General features: G+C 45.1%; 1 pseudogene; it reads right to left on the bottom strand.

Annotated features, from left to right (window-relative positions):
• LOC111957576 (succinyl-CoA:3-ketoacid coenzyme A transferase 1, mitochondrial-like) overlaps positions 1 to 18,533 on the bottom strand; it is a 132,400-nt pseudogene that overhangs the window by 7,559 nt on the left and 106,308 nt on the right.

Raw genomic sequence — 18,533 nt, 5'->3', positions numbered from 1 at the left:
TACTGTGGGACCGCTGCTGCCATAGTGACTAACTACATTCCAATGGTTACTGTGGAGACCGCTGCTGCCATAGTGACTAACTACATTCCACATGGTTACTGTGGAGACCGTGCTGCCATGGTGACTAACTACATTCAACAGGGTACTCTGGGGACCGCTGCTGCCATAGTGGCTAACCACATTCCACATGGTTACTGTGGAGACCGCTGCTGCCATAGGACTAACTACATTCCACATGGTTACTGTGGAGACCGCTGCTCCATGGTGACTAGCCACATCCACATGTTTACTGTGGAGACCGCTGCTGCCATGGTGACGAACCACATTCCACATGGTTACTGTGGGGAACGCTGCTGCCACGGTGGCTAACCACATTCCACACGAGTTACTGTGGGGAACGCTGCTGCCACGGTGGCTAACCACATTCCACAGGGTTACTCTGGGGACCGCTGCTGCCACGGTGGCTAACCACATTCCACAGGGTTACTGTGGGGATCGCTGCTGCCATGGTGACTAGCCACATTCCACATGGTTACTCTGGGACCGCTGCTGCCATGGTGACTAACCACATTCCACATGGTTACTGTGGGACCGCCGCTGCCATGGTGGCTAACTACATCCACATGGTTACTGTAGGGACCGCTGCTGCCATGGTGACTAACCACATTCCACATGGTTACTGTGGGGCCCGCTGCTGCCATGGTGACTAACCACATTCCACATGGTTACTGTGGACCGCTGCTGCCATAGTGGCTAACCACATTCCACATGGTTACTGTGGGGACCGCTGCTGCCATGGTGGCTAACTACATTCCACATGGTTACTGTGGGGACCGCTGCTGCCATGGTGACAACCACGTTCCACATGGTTACTGTGGGACCGCTGCTCCATGGTGGCTAACTACATTCCACATGGTTAGTGGGGAACGCTGCTGCCATGGTGACTAACCACATGGTTACTGTGGGACCGCTGCTGCCATAGTGGCTAACTACATTCCACATGGTTACTGTGGGGACCGCTGCTGCCATGGTGACTAACCACATTCCACATGGTTACTGTGGGACCACTGCTGCCATGGTGGCTAACTACATTCCACATTGTTACTGGGGGAACGCTGCTGCCATGGTGACTAACCACATGGTTACTGTGGGGACCGCTGCTGCCATGGTGGCTAACTACATTCCACATGGTTACTGTGGGAACGCTGCTGCCATGGTGACTAACCACATGGTTACTGGGGATCGCTGCTGCCATGGTGACTAACCACATTCCACATGGTTACTGTGGGACCGCTGCTGCCATGGTGACTAACCACATTCCACATGGTTACTGGGGGGACCGCTGCTGCCATGGTGACTACCACATTCCACATGGTTACTGTGGGAACCGCTGCTGCCATAGTGGCTAACCACATTCCACATGGTTACTGTGGGAACCGCTGCTGCCATAGTGGCTAACTACATTCCACATGGTTACTGTGGGGACCACTGCTGCCACGGTGGCTAACCACATTCCACAGGGTTACTCTGGGACCACGCTGCATATTGGCTAACCACATCCACAGGGTTACTGTGGGGACTGCTGCTGCCACGGTGGCTAACCACATTCCACATGGTTACTGTGGGGACCGCTGCTGCCATGTGGCTAACTACGTTCAACAGGGTTATGTGGGGACTGCTGCTGCCATAGTGGCTAACCACATTCCACAGTGGTTACTGTGGGGACCGCTGCTGCCATAGTGGCTAACTACATTCCACATGGTTACTGTGGGTACCGCTGCTGCCATAGTGGCTAACTACATTCCACATGGTTACTGTGGGGACCGCTGCTGCCACGGTGGCTAAACACATTCCACATGGTTACTGTGGGGACCACTGCTGCCATGGTGACTAACTACATTCAACAGGGTTACTGTGGGGACGGCTGCTGCCATAGTGGCTAACCACATTCCACATGGTTACTGTGGGGACCGCTGCTGCCATAGTGGCTAACTACATTCCACATGGTTACTGTGGTACCGCTGCTGCCATAGTGGCTAACTACATTCCACATGGTTACTGTGGGACCGCTGCTGCCACGGTGGCTAAACACATTCCACATGGTTACTGTGGGACCACTGCTGCCATGGTGGCTAACTACATTCACATGGTTACTGTTGGGACCACTGCTGCCACGGTGGCTAACTACATTCCACATGGTTACTGTGGCTACCGCTGCTGCCATAGTGGCTAACCACATTCCACATGGTTACTTGGGGTACGCTGCTGCCATAGTGGCTAACTACATTCCACATGGTTACTGTGGGGACCACTGCTGCCACGGTGGCTAACCACATTCCACAGGGTTACTCTGGGACCACTGCTGCCATATTGGCTAACCACATTCCACAGGGTTACTGTGGGGACCGCTGCTGCCACGGTGGCTAACCACATTCCACATGGTTACTGTGGGGACCGCTGCTGCCACGGTGGCTAACCACATTCCACATGGTTACTGTGGGACCGCTGCTGCCATAGTGGCTAACCACATTCCACATGGTTACTGGGGACCGCTGCAGCCATAGTGGCTAACCACATTCCACATGGTTACTGTGGGGACCGCTGCTGCCATAGTGGCTAACCACATTCCACATGGTTACTGTGGGAACCGCTGCTGCCATAGTGGCTAACCACATTCCACATGGTTACTGTGGGACCGCTGCTGCCATGGTGACTAACACGTTCCACATGGTTACTGTGGGGACTGCTGCTGCCATAGTGGCTAACCACATTCCACATGGTTACTGTGGGGACCGCTTGCCATAGTGGCTAACTACGTTCCACATGGTTACTCTGGGGACCGCTGCTGCCATGTAACTAACAACATTCCACATGGTTACTCTGGGGACCGCTGCTGCCATGGTGACTAACCACATTCCACGGGTTACTGTGGGGACCGCTGCTGCCATAGTGGCTAACTACATTCCACATATCTCTCTTCCTTTATTTTAACAAACCTAAAACAATGGTAAATCTAAGGGCTGTATTTTAACAAACCTAAAACAATGGTAAATCTAAGAGCAGGCGGTAGCGCTATAGGTTCAGGGGTGTGTCCGAAATATTTTTGATATTTTCACTAATCACAATTATCGGCACACTTGCTGGCGTTGCCGCGAAAGAGGTTGGGTTTTGATGAATAAACAAGTTGTGGCTCGGCCAATCAGAACGTGCTCCATGGCGAAACATGTTCAAATTGTGTATTTACGGAATTAACTCCAATTCCAATGTTAGTCCATTAAAGTTTGTTAACTGGCTTACGGAAACTAAATAACAAAATGTTGACCTATCTTTGCTAAATACGTTAACTTGAACCCATCTGCAGTCCACATTGTTCTAAGCGATTGAATGTCTTCAATAGCATTCACACTGATATCGGGGCTAGGCCTAATTACATTATGGCTGAGCATGGACATTCCAAACATAGTCAGTAAGCAAGGTTATATTAATTATTGATAAGGCCTAAAAAGAGAACGAATACATCTTTATAATAAAAATAAAAAAAAWTACATTTTGGATCTTATCTCATCGCTGCAACCCCCCAATGGGCTTGGGAGAGGCGAAGGTAGAGTCATGCATCCTCCAAAACATGACCCGCCAAACCACGCTTCTTAACACCCGCCCGCTTAACCCGGAAGCCAGCCGCACCAATGTGTCGGCGGAAACACCGTTCAACTGACAACCGAGGTCATCCCGCAGGCACCCGGCCCGCCACAAGGAGTCACTAGAGCGCGATGAGCCAAGTAAAGCCTCCCCCGGCCAAACCCTCCCCTTACCCGGACGACGCTGGGCCAATTGTGCACCACCCTATGGGACTCCCGATCACGGCCGGTTGTGACACAGACTGGGATCGAACCCGGGTCTGTAGTGACGCCTCTAGCACTGTGATGCAGTGTCTTAGACCGCTGCGCCCCTCGGGAGGCCCTGAGAACTAATAATTGTAATCAAATTCTAACAACTTATTTTAAATAGGCTATGTCACTCTTACAGGCAACATAACTGGAAAAATATCCAATATAAAGAGAAAGGGAGAATGTCCACTCACCGTTATACAGCTCCAAAATATAACGTTTTATATCCATATTGGAACCAATTTACAGATCAGATCACATTCACAGACCTCATGGAAGTTCTATTGCAAGCACACCACGGACATTGTTACCATAATACCAGAAAGGTGAATCATTCTAATACGTTTGGTTGTAATAAAATTATACAAAAAACAAGCTTTTTTAAAAACAACAATAAATAAATGTAATGATATCATAAAATCGGCAGGATAAAAAATAAACAAATTGATGTTGAACCAGCCTTTGTTATAGTAGGCCTAAGGGAGTGCTGGGTTTTGAACATATGAAACGGAAAACAAGCAATCTTTACAGGTTACAGATTCATTCTAAATACAAGGTTCACCGTATTCAAAGAGGATCTCATATCTCATTTCATGATGGGCATGGTGGTGGTTTTACAGGACTTGCATGGATAAAATAATGTGTCAGCTCACTGTTTTATTCCTCTCAAACTTAGTATTTTAATAAAGCTTTGGTGATTAAGATTGATTTCCAAGCGTTCTCAGGAACCAAACCCTTTATCGACAGTCTTGACTACTTTGTGATTGCATTGACAGACAAAAAAAGCCTTCATTGAGCAGAGGGGAGGATATGCTTGGTTTTTAATCAAATAAAACTAAATGGGAAAGAACATGAGTTTTTTATGTTTCTAAACAGGAAGTGTACAGGCACCAAAAGCACATTATGCTACTCTTGTTCCATGTTCATATGAGCAGTGCGCATCACGGCTGGATAGGCTGCATCTAGAAATTAGTACTTTAAATCAAGTTAAGGACACACCTAAAATATTTCCACCCCGCTCATCTGAGTGCAAGTGAGCTGAGGTAAATTGCAGAACCTGGCGTTAGGGCTGGAAAATGCCAGTGCACCAGTTTTTAAATTACAAAATTGCAAACTAGCGCGCGTTTGACACTAGCGCCGCCTTGGCACCAGCTGAACATAGAACCCATACTGTTAATGCAAGCAGCACTGATGGTGGTCAAACACTATGTACGCGCAGTCCAAGTCTCTCTGCTGGTTCTCCATATCATCCAACTGTCCCTGCCCCTTCAACACAAACACTATGTACGCGGCAGTCCAAGTCTCTCTGCTGGGTCTCCATATCATCCAACTGTCCCTGCCCCTTCAACACAAACACTATGTACGCGCAGTCCAAGTCTCTCTGCTGGTCTCCATATCATCCAACTGTCCTATCCCTTCAACACAAACACTATGTACGTGCAGTCCAAGTCTCTCTGCTGGTCTCCATATCATCCAACTGTCCTTCTCTTCAACACAAACACTATGTACACGCAGTCCAAGTCTCTCGCTGGTCTCAATATCATCCAACTGTCCCTGCCCTTCAACACAAACACTATGTACGTGCAGTCCAAGTCTCTCTGCTTGGTCTCCATATCATCCAACTGTCCTGTCCCTTCAACACAACACTATGTACGGTGCAGTCCAAGTCTCTCTGCTGGTCTCCATATCATCCAACTGTCCTGTCCCTTCAACACAAACACTATGTACACGCAGTCCAAGTCTCTCTGCTGGTCTCCATATCATCCAACTGTCCTGTCCCTTCAACACAAACACTATGTACGCGCAGTCCAAGTCTCTCTGCTGTCTCCATATCATCCAACTGTCCTGTCCTTCAACACAAACACTATGTACACGCCAGTCCAAGTCTCTCTCCTGGTCTCCATATCATCCAACTGTCCCTGCCCCTTCAACACAAACACTATGTACGTGCAGTCCAAGTCTCTCTGCTGGTCTCCATATCATCCAACTGTCCCTGCCCCTTCAACACAAACACTATGTACGCGCAGTCCAAGTCTCTCTGCTGGTCTCCATATCATCCAACTGTCCTATCCCTTCAACACAAAACACTATGTACGTGCAGTCCAAGTCTCTCTGCTGGTCTCCATATCATCCAACTGCCTGTCCCTTCAACACAAACACTATGTACACGCAGTCCAAGTCTTCTCTGCTGGTCTCAATATCATCCAACTGTCCCTGCCCCTTCAACACAAACACTATGTACGTGCAGTCCAAGTCTCTCTGCTGGGTCTCCATATCATCCAACTGTCCTGTCCCTTCAACACAAACACTATGTACGTGCAGTCCAAGTCTCTCTGCTGGTCTCCATATCATCCAACTGTCCTGTCCCTTCAACACCAAACACTATGTACACGCAGTCCAAGTCTCTCTGCTGGTCTCATATCATCCAACTGTCCCTGCCCCTTCAACACAAACACTATGTACGCGCAGTCCAAGTCTCTCTGCTGGGCTCCATATCATCCAACTGTCCTGCCCCTTCAACACAAACACTATGTACGCGCAGTCCAAGCCTCTCTGCTGGTCTCCATATCATCCAACTGTCCCTGCCCCTTCAACACAAACACACACACTTCATTTATAGTAATGTGAATTCATACAAAGGCAATAATACAATAGACAGCTGTCGGGGAGAGGAGTGGGTAACGGGGGAGCTATTATACTGTAGGTGGAGAGACCGAGAGCACAGTCAAGGCTTTCTTGAAAAGCTCGTCAGCTCTATATGTCTGTTGTCACCTGCTCTGAAGCACTAGGCGGAGAGTGCTGCTCCTGGGGTGGGCAGCGGGCACAGTACCATCCAGCTCCCCACCTCATCCGATAAATGTCTAGTTAACACACATTGGCAGGCTGCTGGGGGGAGGAAGGAGACGGGGGAGGTAGAAAACAGGGAAAAGTAACCAGAGAAGAGGCCAGGTAGAGAAGAGTGTGGTGGTGGATGAGAGGAGAAAGAGAGAGAAAAGAGAGAAAGAAGAGGAAAGAGGTAATAGGAGAAGGGAGGGAAGGATGAGGATAGAGGGAGGAGAGCAGAAAAGAAGGATGAAGAAGGAGAGGGAGGGGCTCACGGCGGTGGATAGGAGACACATTAACCTTTATAAATGTTGACAGAAATCATCTAGCTGGGAATAATGTTGTGCATTTGCTCTAAAATACACCCGAGCAGAAAAGAGTGGATAGAAGAAACCCTGACTGGTCATAATTCTATAGCCACCTATAGCGAGACTAAAAGAGCGAGAGTGAGAGAGAGAGACGAACAGACATTCAGAAAGAAGAAAGGAAGAGACAGAGAAAAGGAACATGCAGAGTCTGGCGAAATCGGACACGGAGAGAAACACGACTACAGGACCCACACAAAGCTCCCACATTGATCTGCCTCTCTACCCCCTGCAATACTGAACACATAAAGACATAGAATCAATGAGCCTATGCAGACCTCCATTACACCACTGTGACCCCACCAAGCTGACAAAGGAGCCAGTGATGTCTGCAGGCAGCCTTTTGTCCTGGTCAGCACAGCAGACATCAACAGGCATTATTCAGGGCCACAGGATGTCTGCTCTGGTCTGCTCTGAGAGGTTTGAGTATAATAAGGGTCCAAATTTTAACAATTAAATAATATCCAGGGCATTGATGAGAAAAAACATGTACCTGCTAGCTATGTGATATTCAGACAAACTTGTACCTGCTAGCTACAGTGGTTGCTCAACTAAAAGTTTTGAGATTATGCTGCGGGATTTAGAGGTAGTTTGTGGTTTAGTACGGTACCCTGAGTCACTACTTCATTGCTACAGACCAGCGCAAGGGAGAGTTAAAGCACTAATTATGCTTTTGGGTCCCAAGGTGCTACTTTGTCTCTAAAAATACACTTATTTTTTTGATACTACTCATCAGTATTACTTACTAAAACTGTTGTTACACTAAAGTTTTTATTCTYAGAGAAACTTAGACTACAATTAGGGTGTGGAAAGGTTAGTATTATTTTGCTCTTACTGTAGTACTGTAGCCCACTCCTGACCTGTCATGTTGTACAGCGCCCGAATGGCGCAGTGGTCTAAGACACTGCATCGCAGTGCAAATTGCGTTGCTACAGATGCTGGTTCAATACCCATGCCGGCCACGACCGGGAGACCCATGAGGTGATGCAGCCTAGAAGGCCAGCATCCCGGAGTTTCCTGTTGACGTTGAGACTGGTGTTTTGCGGGTACTACTTAATGAAGCTGCCAGTTGAGGACTTGTGAGGCGTCTTTTTGTCAAACTAGACACTCTAATCAGTATTACCAAATCAGTACTTGTCCTCTTGCTCAGTTGTGCACTCCTCTTTCTATTCTGCCAGTTTGCGCTGTTCTGTGAACAGTAGCGTTGTACGAGATCTTCAGTTTCTTGGCAATTTCTCAGAACAAGAATAGACTGATGAGTTTCAGAAGAAAGTGCTTTGTCTCTGGCCATTTTGAGCCTGTAATTGAACCCACAAATGCTGATGCTCCAGATACTCAACTAGTCTAAAGAAGGCCAGTTTTATTGCTTCTTGAATTAGAACAACAGTTTTCAGCTGTGCTAACATAATTGCAAAAGGGTTTTCTAATAATCAATTAGCCTTTTAAAATTATAAACTTGGATAAGCTAACAACGTGCCATTGGAACACAGAAGTGATGGTTGCTGATAATGGGCTTCTGTACGCCTATGTAGATATCCCATAAAAAATCTGCCGTTTCCAGCTACAATAGTCATTTACAACATTAGCAATGTCTACACTGTATTTCTAATCAATTTGATGTTATTTGAATGGACAAAAAATTTGCTTTTCGTTCAAAAACAAGGACATTTCTAAGTTACCCCAAACTTTTGAACGGTAGTGTATATTGGTCATGGCTCCTGAGTGGCGCACAATAGGATTGCCTTGCAGTTCTCCAGTTTTATCCACTGAGATAGTGGTAGGCGCACGAGATTCAAGGCACGAGGGCAGGAGGCACGGGACAGGCCGCAGAGCAGCGCACAGAAGACGGACCTAGCCCATGGGGAAGGGAGGAGGAGGAAGGGGGAAGGGGGGTGGATCCCCCCTCCCCCTTCTGACTAGGGAAACGTTCCCACTGTTCTTAGTGCATGTCTGCACGTTCAAACTAAAACAATATAACTAATAATGGCGCGAAAAATGCCCCTGGATATGAATTCGGAGGGTAGAAATGATGAAATATTAGAGCATTAGACCTTTCACTAAAGGCGTCAGTCAAAAGTTACACTTAAATCCGAAATGGATTTAATGAAAAATGACATGAAAAGCGCACATTTGTAAATCCCAATCTCTAAAAGTAATTGGATAAGTAGATACAAATGATTTGTGACATTGTGGTTACAATAAAGTACATAAAACAGGATGTAAACAAGATGCCTTGTTTTTAATTACAGTAGTGATGGACAGCTGGAGGCACTTTGAAAACTGTTTTTTAAACACTTGTTTTTCACAAGTGCACTGTCCATGACTGATGCTACCCGAAAAAGCATTAAAGACAGAGTTAATGAGTACTTGAGGTAACCGAGAAAGTCTGGACATGGCCTGCTCCCCCTTATGTAAGGAATTAGGCACTTTACCATGTTTACTACAGTATGTACTGTAGGCTATGTTTACTTGTCAGACTGCACAGTAGCCTAATAACCAAATGTTTACTACAGTATGTACTGTAGGCTATGTTTACTTGTCAGACTGCACAGTAGCCTAATAACCAAATGTTTACTACAGTATGTACTGTAGGCTATGTTTACTTGTCAGACTGCACAGTAGCCTAATCAACAAATGCAGGCGGCTTCTCTCCTCAAAATGCTTTAAATGCTTTATTATCAAAATGTTTAAAGTGCGTGTGAGCGACCTCATGCGACACCAAAATGTCGGATAAAGCATATACTGTACAGTACTGTTTTTTTTCTTCATCAGTATCTTTATGCTTTCGTTAATAAAATAATGATAAAAATACTCTTTCAAAATGTAGATGTGTATTTACTTATGGATCCATAACGAATTACTATGGGAATAAATATCACTAAACAAAAAATATTGGAACAAAGTAGGCTAATGAAGGAAAATACTCTTTCAAACTTACACGGTCACATTGTACAGCACCATTACGGCTATTAGCAGGGCTATTAGCAGGACAATAGACTTGCCTAGAAGGAGGGTAGGGGGAGAATTCTATCGTCAAATGTATTTCTTAGTTAGGTTGGCTGTATCACAACCGGCCGTGATTGGTTGCAATTTCAGTTTTATCCACCAGAAAAGACAGAACAAATAATACAACAAATATTATGGTTAAACTCAAATATAATAATTGATTAAAAAAACATTATCAATTGGAACCTTTAACAAGTGGAATGGGGAAAAGGTATTATTATTATTATTAATCCTGTTTTTCACAAGTATAGCAGGCTGTGAATTCTGCAAACAACGTTTCTAGGATGGGCTATTAGCAGGACAATATATATTGGTCATTGCACGCGAGTGGCACAGTGGTCTAAGGCACTGCATCTCAGTGCAAGAGGCATCACTACAGTCCCTGGTTTGAATCCAGGCTGTATCACATCTGGCCGTGATTGGGAGTCCCATAGGGCCGTGCACAATTGGCCCAGCGTCATCCGGGTTAGGGGAGTGTTTGGCGGGCCGCACAGCGGTCTAAGATACTGCATCGCAGTGCAAACTGTGTTGCTACAGATGCTGGTTTGATACCCATGCCGGCCACCACCGGGAGACCCATGAGGCGGCTTTTGGTTTCTCTCCCTATAAAAACAGAAATAYATCATTCTAAATAACAAACTGGCTTTATTTACAAATTAGTGAGAATCTCACCCCATGTTCAAGAATGGCCTTTTTCTCGCTCACTCTAGGTTAAATGAAAACAAAATAATCTCCAAAATATCGTTAATTTTTAAACAAAGTGATTATTATTATTATTAATTTAGAATGAGATAAAAGCACCTTAGATATTCTCACACACTAGATTTGCCCTAACGAAAAATGCCCCTTAGATATTAATTTAGAATCCTCCAGTCCTCTTATGCTCTTAGTACTGTAGCCTCCTCCCGACCGTCACGTTGTACAGAGCCATATTTTCCGTTCCATCCTGAGGGTTTTGTTTTTTGTTTTTCTTGGAATAGAAACACCACAATATGAATCAAATTAATTAAGCAACATTTCTTAAAATCAATCTCATATACTATGTTCTTACGAAAAAGGTTTTCAATTCTCTAGTAATGCCAATATTGAAGACTACCAAATGCTTTTCAAAGATGCCCTCTGGTGGTCAAACTAGCACTAACTAGCATTAATGGTAAAAATGGCTGACAATGAAATAATGTACCATAGAATTCTGCAGCACCCTTCAAGGTGTGCTGCAGTATGACACAACTTTTAAAGGAGGAACCACTGTATATGGAATTCAGACTGAAACATGTACCTGCTAGCTATGTGGTATTCAGACTGAAACATGTACCTGCTAGCTATGTATTATTCAGACTGAAACATGTACCAGCTAGCTAGATGATATTCAGACTGAAACAGGTACCAGCTAGCTAGATGATATTCAGACTGAAACATGTACCAGCTAGCTAGATGATATTCAGACTGAAACAGGTACCAGCTAGCTAGGTGATATTCAGACTGAAACAGGTAACCAGCTAGCTAGATGAATTACAGACTGAAAACAGGTACCAGCTAGCTAGATGATAATTCAGACTGAAACAGGTACCAGCTAGCTAGATGATATTCAGACTGAAACAGGTACCAGCTAGCTAGATGATATTCAGACTGAAACAGGTACCGCTAGCTAGATGATATTCAGACTGAAACAGGTACTGCTAGCTAGATGATATTCAGAACTGAAACAGGTACCTGCTAGCTAGATGATATTCAGACTGAAACAGGTACCTGCTAGCTAGATGATACTCAGACTGAAACAGGTACCAGCTAGCTAGATGATATTCAGACTGAAACAGGTACCAGCTAGCTAGATGATATTCAGACTGAAACAGTACCTGCTAGCTAGATGATATTCAGACTGAAACAGGTACCTGCTAGCTAGATGATATTCAGACTGAAACAGGTACCTGCTAGCTAGATGATATTCAGACTGAAACAGGTACCAGCTAGCTGGTGATATTCAGACTGAAACAGGTACCAGCTAGCTAGGTGATATTCAGACTGAAACAGGTACCTGCTAGCTAGGTGATATCAGACTGAAACAGGTACCTGCTAGCTAGATGATATTCAGACTGAAACAGGTACCAGCTAGCTAGGTGATATTCAGACTGAAACAGGTACCAGCTAGCTAGGTGATATTCAGACTGAAACAGGTACCTGCTAGCTAGTGATATTCAGACTGAAACATACCTGCTAGCAGATGATATTCAGACTGAAACAGGTACCTGCTAGCTAGTGATATTCAGACTGAAACAGGTACCTGCCTAGCTAGATGATATTCAGACTGAAACAGGTACTGCTAGCTAGATGGATATTCAGACTGAAACAGGTACCTGCTAGCTAGATGATATTCAGACTGAAACAGGTACCTGCTAGCTAGGTGATATTCAGACTGAAACAGGTACCTGCTAGCTACAGTGAGGGAAAAAAGTATTTGATCCCCTGCTGATTTTGTACGTTTGCCCACTGACAAATAAATGATCAGTCTATAATTTTAATGGTAGGTTTATTTGAACAGTGAGAGACAGAATAACAACAACAAAAATCCAGAAAAACGCATGTCAAAAATGTAATTAAATTGATTTGCATTTTAAATGGGGGAAATAAGTATTTGACCCCTCTGCAAAACATGACTTAGTACTTGGTGGCAAAACCCTTGTTGGCAATCACAGAGGTCAGACGTTTCTTCTAGTTGGCCACCAGGTTTACACACATCTCAGGAGGGATTTTGTCCCACTCCTCTTTGCAGATCTTCTCCAAGTCATTAAGGTTTCGAGGCTGACGTTTGGCAACTCGACCCTTCAGCTCCCTCCACAGAATTTCTATGGGATTAAGGTCTGGAGACTGGCTAGGCCACTCCAGGACCTTAATGTGCTTCTTCTTGAGCCACTCCTTTGTTGCCTTGGCCGTGTGTTTTGGGTCATTGTCGTGCTGGAATACCCATCCACAACCCATTTTCAATGCCCTGGATGAGGGAAGGAGGTTCTCACCCAATATTTGACGGTACATGGCCCCGTCCATRGTCCCTTTGATGCGGTGAAGTTGTCCTGTTTCCTTAGCAGAAAAACACCCCCAAAGCATAATGTTTCCACCTCCATGTTTGACGGTGGGGATGATATTCTTGGGGGTCATAGGCAGCATTCCTCCTCCTCCAAACACGGACAGTTGAGTTGATGCCAAAGATCTCCATTTTGGTCTCATCTGACCACAACACGTTCACCCAGTTGTCCTCTGAATCATTCAGATGTTCATTGGCAAACTTCAGACGGGCATGTATATGTGCTTTCTGGAGCAGGGGGACCTTGCGGGCGCTGCAGGATTTCAGTCCTTCACGGCGTAGTGTGTTACCAATTGTTTTCTTGGTGACTATGGTCCCAGGAGCCTTGAGATCATTGACAAGATCCTCCCGTGTAGTTCTGGGCTGATTCCTCACCGTTCTCATGATCATTGCAACTCCACGAGGTGAGATCTTGCATGGAGCTCCAGGCCGTGGGAGATTGACAGTTATTTTTTGTTTCTTCCATTTGCGAATAATCGCACCAACTGTTGTCACCTTCTCACAAAGCTGCTTGGCGATGGTCTTGTAGCCCATTCCAGCCTTATTTAGGTCTACAATCTTGTCCCTGACATCCTTGGAGAGCTCTTTGGTCTTGGCCATGGTGGAGAGTTTGGAATCTGATTGATTGATTGCTTCTGTGGACAGGTGTCTTTTATACAGGTAACAAACTGAGATTAGGAGCACTCCCTTTAAGAATGTGCTCCTAATCTCAGCTCGTTACCTATATAAAAGACACCTGGGAGCCAGAAATCTTTCTGATTGAGAGGGGGTCAAATAATTATTTCCCTCATTAAAATGCAAATCAATTTATAACATTTTTGACATGCGTTTTTCAGGATTTTTTTGTTGTTATTCTGTCTCTCACTGTTCAAATAAACCTACCATTAAAATTATAGACGGATCATTTCTTTGTCAGTGGGCAAACGTACAAAATCAGCAGGGGATCAAATACTTTTTTCCCTCACTGTATGTGTGATAGGCATCCTCTGAGTCTGTCATTTAGAACAAAAATATTGGCTGCAGCAATCACGTTGCTAGAACATTTTACAATCCTACCATAATAAATAACTGTGGTTTCTCAAACATTACGAAAACATTATATTCTTTGATTGACTAATTTACAAAAAGTACAAATGATTACTGAAATGTTAGAAATCCTAATGCTTTTTTTATACTGTAATGGTAATTATTTCTGCAGCGTTGCAGAAACGTAAGAACGTTGCAGAAACGTAAGAACGTTACAGCTCTTTAGGGATTTCCAGATGAAGCGTTACTAGCGGTACGTTGGGTCATGTGGTGGAGCTGTTAACATCATAAAGTTCACCATCGTAGAAGACAGCCCTACATTCTGGGATGTCAAATCAAGATTGGGCATCCTAGCAGAAATCTTCTGATTGGATTATGGTTAACCAAATAAAAGTAATTTCCATCTCCCCACGTCTCTCTGTAGCATCAATACTATCTATCAGTCCTTGATGTGAGTGTGTGTGTGTTGTTTGATGTGGGTGTGTGTGTTTCCATCTCTCTTTCAGTGTGTGTCTTTTGTCTATATAATACCAGGTAAAAAGATTGGGTGTATTGTTTAGAATACTGAAACAAGCCCAGTGGCTTCCAACCGCCAAGGCCAAGCGATTCTGTTTGTGCTCTTTCAACCTTTTTCAATGCTATAAACCCTCATGATTCTTTGAGCTGGAGAGGAGCGTGTCAGCTCTAGGACTACAGTGAGCTGGAGAGGAGCGTGTCAGCTCTAGGACTACAGTGAGCTGGAGAGGAGCGTGTCAGCTCTAGGACTACAGTGAGTCAGTAGTACTGTATAGTCACCAGAGCAAAGTGTTTCCCATAAAGCCTGACATTATGACTCATATTCAGTTTAGGTATAATATAACCCAGGCGTCTAAATAGCCCCAGTTGGACTCCAAAATACCTGGATTATACAGAGTTGTTTTGAAGAGTCATTTCAATCTTTCTGTGTGGAAGAGATTCACATGAGGGCTGTGTTGTGAGGAGTTTGATTTGTATAGCAAAGCCAGTAAATTTAATCTAGACAACAAAGATATGGAGGACACCTTGGCAAACAGAAAATACGAGCGAACACACACACACACACACACACACCACACAACACCACACACACACACACACACACACAACACACACACCTTTTCAGTGATGATCCGATCCACACTGTTTTCCTGTCAGTGGCAGGTTGCATGTGTCCAGAATCTTGAATTTTCCTCCCTGACAAAGAACAAAGGAAAGAGAGAGAAAGAGCAAAGGTTATGTTAAAGGTCATACACAACGACCCAGTTGAACTGGTATGGTGGAGAAATTACAAGAGATTGTTATAATGCCATTATTGCATCAAATGGTTGTTTTATGCAACAGATGAGCAGTGTGAAGGGAGAGGAGAACTACTGATAGATAAATAAGACTGGAGCAGCAGTCAACAGGTATCAATAAAACATCTATTACATCCACCCGCTCACCATCTGGACAGCGACAAATACTGCCCTTACAGGTCATAGGACTGGACAGCCACAACTACTCCCATTACAGGTCATAGGACTGGACAGCCCACACACAAATCTCCCATTACAGATCATAGGACTGGACAGCCACAGCCACAAACACTCCCATTACAGATCATAGGACTGGACAGCCACAGCCACAAACACTCCCATTACAGGTCATAGGACTGGACAGCCACAGCCACAAATACTCCCATTACAGATCATAGGACTGGACAGCCACAGCCACAACACTCCCATTACAGGTCATAGGACTGGACAGCCACAGCCACAAACACTCCCATTACAGGTCATAGGACTGGACAGCCACAGCCACAAACTCCCATTACAGATCATGGACTGGACGCCACAGCCACAAACACTCCCATTACAGATCATAGGACTGGACAACCACAACTACTCCCATTACAGGTCATAGGACTGAACAGCCACAGCCACAATACTCCCATTACAGATCATAGGACTGGACAACCACAAACACTCCCATTACAGGTCATAGGACTGGACAACCACAAACACTCCATTACAGGTCATAGGACTGGACAGCCACAGCCACAAATACTCCCATTACAGATCATAGGACTGGACAGCCACAGCCACAAACACTCCCATTACAGGTCAATGGACTGGACAGCCACAAATACTCCATTACAGATCATAGGACTGGACAGCCACAGCAACAAACACTCCCATTACAGATCATAGGACTGGACAGCCACAGCCACAAACACTCCCATTACAGGTCATAGGACTGGACAGCCACAGCCACAAATACTCCCATTACAGATCATAGGACTGGATAGCCACAGCCACAAACACTCCCATTACAGGTCATAGGACTGGACAGCCACAGCACAAAATACTCCCATTACAGATCATAGGACTGGACAGCCACAGCCACAAACACTCCCATTACAGGTCATAGGACTGGACAGCCACAGCCACAAACACTCCCATTAGATCATAGGACTGGACAGCACAGCCACACACATCCCATTACAGGTCATAGGACTGGACAGCCACAGCACAAATACTCCATTACAGATCATAGGCTGGACAGCCACAGCCACAAACACTCCCATTACAGGTCATAGGACTGGACAGCCACAGCCACAAACACTCCCATTACAGGTCATAGGACTGGACACCACAGCCACAAACACTCCCATTACAGATCATAGGACTGGACAGCCACAGCCACAAACTCCCATTACAGATCATAGGACTGGACAGCCACAATTACTCCCATTACAGTCATAGGACTGAACGCCACAGCCACAATACTCCCATTACAGATCATAGGACTGGACAACCACAAACACTCCCATTACAGGTCATAGGACTGGACAGCCACAGCCACAAATACTCCCATTACAGATCATAGGACTGGACAGCCACAGCCACAAACACTCCCATTACAGGTCATAGGACTGGACAGCCACAGCCACAAATACTCCCATTACAGATCATAGGACTGGACAGCCACAGCCACAAACACTCCCATTACAGATCATAGGACTGGACAGCCACAGCACAAACACTCCCATTACAGGTCATAGGACTGGACAGCCACAGCCACAAATCTCCCATTACAGATCATAAACTGGACAGCCACAGCCACAAACACTCCCATTACAGGTCATAGGACTGGACAGCCACAGCCACAAACACCCATTACAGGTCATAGGATGGACAGCCACAGCCACAAACACTCCATTACAGATCATAGGACTGGACAGCCACAGCCACAAACACTCCCATTACAGGTCATAGGACTGGACAGCCACAGCCACAAATACTCCCATTACAGATCATAGGACTGGACAGCCACAGCCACAACACTCCATTACAGATCATAGGACTGGACAGCCACACCACTCCATTACAGGTCATAGGACTGAACAGCCACAGCCACAAACACTCCCATTACAGATCATAGGACTGGACAGCCACAGCCACAAACACTCCCATTACAGATCATAGGACTGGACAGCCACAACTACTCTCATTACAGGTCATAGACTGAACAGCCACACAGCCACAACACTCCAATTACAGATCATAGGACTGGACAGCCACAGCCACAAACACTCCGATTACAGATCATAGGCCTGGACAGCCACAAATATTCCCATTAAAGATCATAGACCTAGACAGCCAAAATACTCGAATTATAGGTCACAGGTAGAGCTGTGACGGTTATGGATGAAGACCTCATGAAAATAAAATGGCCAAAACCGTTTACATAGGCCTACATTGATATAGGATTTTTCTTAACTTTATTTTCATGTAGATCAGGTATTCCCAACTGGGGATGCTTACCCCCAGGGGTATGCCAAATAAAAATGGGATTCACTTTTTTTTTTTTTTTTTAATATATATACTTTTTTTTTATTTTTATCACATTTTCAAATAGTCCATTTAGTAAGGCCCGCGTCCATAGAGACACATACCAGCTCTACTGGTAGTACTGCTACCACCAGCTGTACTACACCTGGACCTGTCGACAACAAAAGTTGTTCTGCTTCAAGGAGCACATCCAATGCTAGCATCAGTAATTCTACATTTTGTTGTTAGCCGAGCTAGAATGGACACTGACAGTTGTGAATCTAATGCAGCTGAAGAGCTACTGGCCCTCTTACCCAGGAAAGCACCGAACAGACAAGGACGTTGGATCATCAAAGAGGCACAAATATGATGAGAACTACATTGATTTGGGGTTCACTTATATTTGGAGTAGTGCCTTTCCTCAGCCATAGTGTTTTATATGTGCAAAAGTACTATCTCACAACTCGATGAAAGCTTCACTCTTGCGCAGACATTTAGAAACAAAATATGACAATTT

Source organism: Salvelinus sp. IW2-2015, linkage group LG33, assembly GCF_002910315.2.
Source record: "Salvelinus sp. IW2-2015 linkage group LG33, ASM291031v2, whole genome shotgun sequence".
NCBI lineage: Eukaryota > Metazoa > Chordata > Actinopteri > Salmoniformes > Salmonidae > Salvelinus > Salvelinus sp. IW2-2015.
This window is presented reverse-complemented; position numbering and strand designations above follow the sequence as displayed.